The sequence below is a fragment of the Peromyscus leucopus genome, chromosome 17 (assembly GCF_004664715.2).
Source record: "Peromyscus leucopus breed LL Stock chromosome 17, UCI_PerLeu_2.1, whole genome shotgun sequence".
NCBI lineage: Eukaryota > Metazoa > Chordata > Mammalia > Rodentia > Cricetidae > Peromyscus > Peromyscus leucopus.
Genome location: NC_051077.1, coordinates 51,188,183 through 51,192,979, shown reverse-complemented (window position 1 = coordinate 51,192,979; position 4,797 = coordinate 51,188,183). Strand labels below are relative to the sequence as shown.

Here is a 4,797-nt window from a genome sequence, read left to right as displayed (position 1 = left end):
AAAAAATAAAATTAAATTAAAGTTATTGCCTCTTCAGTATTCTGACAGGGAAAGCACCAGGAAGTCAATCCACTTTGCCTTTCCATTCATTTCTGTCAATTTTGCCTTTACTCCTTTTCCTCTTTTCAAAAGTAACCCAGCAGTCTCTCCAATCATCCACTGAGCCTTGGGATTTATCTCTAGACCATTCTAAACGCACCTAGAAAGGCTTCCCTGGGCTGAAGTCTGTGGTGACTCCCTGTCTTCAGCGTGCCCACTACCTGAAGGCTGTTCTTGCCACCTCAGTGGTGCCCAGCCCCTGCCCCCATATGTGAGAGCAGGCCAGCCCATCCCTGTGGCCCCCACAGTGACCTGACGCCCTTCACATTCTTGGTGGCCTGAAGTAACCTTGGAGGCCCTCTGTGTTTGGATAACACACAGATAAGATAAGGAAGAACACATGAAGCAACACCCGCGAACAACATGGTCCAGTGACCTAGTATTCAAGCCCTGACCAGGACCAACAGCGCGGAACACTTGACCACTGAGATTTTTCCTAACTCCAGTCCCTTCTGCCCTAATTCTTCCTTGCTGCAGACTCAGCAGAGACAAACCACAGCTGGCCGGCTATGCTTTCTGGGGTAGTGCTCTTCATGTAATCAAAACCAACTGCCGCAGACTTCCTTTCCCCAGATAAATCAGCGCCAAAGACTGACACACTTCCCTCCCTCCCTGCCCCCTCTCCCAGCTCCAACCCTTTCCAGGGCAGGTATCTTGTTTGGGGATGGCAGATTCAATGCTTTCCGTTGGTTCTAACTGGATACAGTTTAAACTGATTTTTATTTATTTGAAAAAACAATTCGCACATGTACTCCAAACTTAGAAGGCACACTAAGGAACACAGTGAACAGATAGATGCTCTCTTTTCGCATGTCTGTTCATTGATAAGCAGGCACCCTCTCCTAGAAGCACTAATTTTTAGTCTGAGGGCTCTATAATCTGAGAATTCTAATAGGAATGCCTGTGCATTTTAAGATTGGCATGGTTCTTTGAGCTTCCACAGACAAATGAGATCATTGTCTTCCTGTGTCTGTTCTTTTTTTTTTTTTTTTTTTTTTTTAAGAGAAACAGGTATTATACTCTAGGGACTTTATTCTTTTTTCGTTTCTTTTTTTAGTGGAGCTGAGGACCGAACCCAGGGCCTTGTGCTTGCTAGGCAAGCACTCTACCACTGAGCTAAATCCCCAAGCCCTGTGTCTGTTCTTTTTCACGTAACACAGTGACATCCAGATTCATTCATGGTGCCACACATGACAGGACTGCCTGCTTTTTATGACGGAATAGCATTCGCTGGCCTCACAAACACGTTAATCACATTCACTTTATCCATTTCTCTGTTGATAGACACTAAAGCTGTTTCCATTGTGAACAGTGGACAGTGTTTTAATAAACTTTTGTTTATCAACACTACTTTTAAAATAAACTATTGTGAACAGTGTTTTAATAAGCATGGGAGTTTTTACTAGACACACTGCTTTTATCTTCTTTGGGTACGTACCAGACAGATGAACTGTTGAGTCACGTGATTGTATACTGCTTTTCTGAAGGGTGGACTCACCTGGATTCCCATCAAAGGTGTGAAGCTTTCCCTTTCTCCAAATCCTCACTCACACTTACTGTCTGTGTGCGGTGTGATGTGGCGTGGCATGTCTGTGTGTGGACCACAGTGTGAATGTGGAGGTCAGAGGACAACCTTCAGGGGTCAGTTCCCACCTTCCACCATGTGGAACCTGGGGACGGAATTCAGTTCACTGGTGTTGGCGGCGGGAGCCTTTGGCTGCTGAGCCACTTCAACGGCACTTTTTGTCTTTGTCATGACAGCTGTGCTAACAGCTGTGAGGTGTCACCTCACCGTATTTCAGCCTGCATTTCCACGATGATTAATTGTGCTGACCATTTTTCATAAGCACGCTGGATCATAGAAATGAAAAGTAGAATGGACTCTCCTGGGGCTGCCGTGGTTAGTGACAGCTGAGGAGACGTGGTTAAAGGATACAAAGTTTCGTTCGGTGAGGCAGGAAGAGTCAGTTTACAAGAGCTATTGTAAAACATGCTGGCTGATTAATAATATGCTGTACTTTTATAAAATCATAAGACAATGAAGATGCTTTACAAAAATTGTAAGTATGTGAGGTATTTCACTTGTAAATTAACTAGGCCTAGTCATTCTATAATTTATATATCCTTGATAATAAATATCATGTTGTACATGGTAAATACATACAGCTTTTGCCAATATAATGTGTGTGTATATATATATATACATATATATACACACACATGTGTATATATAAAGTTGCAAACAGAAAACCAAAAGAATTTAGTTCTGTATGTTTCCCACCCACAAGAGGTAACAAACATATTCTCTAACTATTCGACTTAATACATTTCCTGATCTTCCCATTTTAATACATACAAAATTATTTCTTTTTACAATATAGCAATACATCATAATTTATTTAACCCTTTACTACAGTAAATACTTACAGCTTTTCTGTCATCATACCAATACAGTAATTATTATTTGTGTCCATTTATAACTTTGCACATGTAAGAACATGTATCTTCCATGTAAGACAAATGCTGGATGCATGGCTGATCCAAAGTACCTGCATTGAGGTGGTTTGAATAAGAATGGCCCCCATAAGCTTCTAATATATTTGAATGCTTAGTCACCAGGGAGTAGCACTATTTGAAAGGATTAGGTGGTGTGACATTGTTGGAGGAGGTGTGTTACTGGGAGTGGGCTTTGAGGTTTCAAAAGTCCATGCCGGTCCCAGGCTGTCTGTCTTTGTGTTCGGACCAGGATGGAGTTCTCAACGACTTCTCCAGTGCTATGCCTGCCACCATGCCCCCCACGATGATGGTAGCAGACTAAGCCTCTGAAACTGTAAGCAAGCCCCTAGTTAAATGCTCTCTTTTAGGAGAGTTGCCTTGCTCATGGTGTCTCTTTAGAGCAGTAGAACAGTGAATAAGGTGTGTGTCAAATTGTAGTTCTGCAAAGACACTACATTGATCAATTTCTTTCCGGAGAATGTGTTCCCATTCAGCCTGCTGTCTGCAGTTTAAGAAGTTGGGCCTGGCGGTGGTGGCGCACGCCTTTAATCCCAGCACTCGGGAGGCAGAGCCAGGCGGATCTCTGTGAGTTCTAGGCCAGCCTGGGCTACCAAGTGAGCTCCAGGAAAGGTGCAAAGCTACGCAGAGAAACGCTGTCTCGAACCCCCCCCCCAAAAAAAAGTTGGCTTCCCCACATTCTTAACAATACAGTTTTTAACTAAATTTTCCTTTTTTGAAAGCTATCACCTTTCTTTTTAGTTTTGCTTTCCATTTATGTTATTTTGTTTAAATCTGAAAATGGAATACCATTTCACAAATTCGAAAGCCATATTTCTTTGCCTGTGAATATCTGGTTGCACATTTTACATTTTCTTAATAATTTGCCAGAAGATAATTTGTTGATTTATAGGTGCTTCTTTTATAAGAAATTACTCCTTTAATTTTTGTCTCATTTTCTTATGTGGAGATGCAGAGATACTTTAAGCCAATGTAGTTTCGGGCTTTTATCTTTTGTATGGCTTCTGGGTCATTTTATACCCAGGAATGCCTTATCAACTCCAAGAACATCCTTTTGGCTGTCATATTTTCTTTCAGTATGTTTGTGATTTAATTTTTTTATTTTAAAATTTTAGGCCATGTGGAGTTTCTTTCTCTTTCTTTCTTTCTTTCTTTCTTTCTTTCTTTCTTTCTTTCTTTCTTTCTTTCTTTCTTTCTTTCTTTTAGTAAGATATGAAATAATGGGGATTGGAGAGAAGTTAAGAGCACATGATGCTCTTCCAGAGGTTCTTTGGAGTTTGGTTTCCAGTACCCACACCAGGTGCCTCATGACTGTGTCTAACTCCAATTCTAAGGGATCTGACACTCCCGGGTACTTACAAGTAGCATACACTTACATAGACACGCACATAACACAAAAATAATTTTTTTTTAATTTGACTAGATGTGAGGTTTATTATTGAACATGATTTGGTGGGATGCAACACAGCAGCATGAAAGCCCTCAGGAGTGCAGAGGCTGCCACTTGTCCAGGGGACCACACCAGGGATATGTTTGATCAAACTGCCACCAAGGATGAGCCGCTGCTTCTCAGCTACCATGTCTTCAGGTTCATCGGCATTAGACTTGGTGAAGTCCCAGTTCTTTGACGTAGCCAGGAAATGTGAATAGTGCCTCAGTCACACAGTCCTTACTCTGCAGCTTGGTGCAGATGGACAGGATGATCTGGCCAGTGTGAGTCCTGGCCACTGCCTGGGGCTTCCCAAAGGCGTCAGGCATACCTAGACTGGAGACAGTGTTGAGATCAGAGATATGAATATCCACCAGAAAACTGTCTCCGGAGTCCCGTAGGGCAACCCCTGTAGGCAACAGGTTGAATGCGCTCCCATGAGGCTACTGTTCACAACTACTGCACACAAGGCCCCCATGAGGAAGGGGCTGGTTGACTTACTTGGTGGCAGATACAAATAAAACCTTTTATAAATACATGAAATCATGATAAATTTACTCTTCTATGTGGTTAAGAATTGCTCCAACAGCACTCATTAACTAATATCATTTTAATTATTTCCCAATGGTTTGCAATGCTGTCCTATTGTATATGCACACTAGCCAGATCAGCATGTGCGTTAGTTAGACACATGCTCTCTGCATTTGCACTATTGCTGCCTTTTCAGCCACAGAAGACACTGTTTTTATTTTACA

The 4,797-nt window shown here is 42.0% G+C and overlaps 1 non-coding gene across 1 annotated transcript; it reads right to left on the bottom strand.

Moving 5' to 3' along the window:
• Positions 1–4,421: 4,421 nt before the first annotated feature.
• LOC114703143 lies at positions 4,422–4,553 on the bottom strand. The gene has a single exon (XR_003736095.1). It is a non-coding gene; the product is annotated as a small nucleolar RNA SNORA70 (small nucleolar RNA).
• Positions 4,554–4,797: the final 244 nt, after the last annotated feature.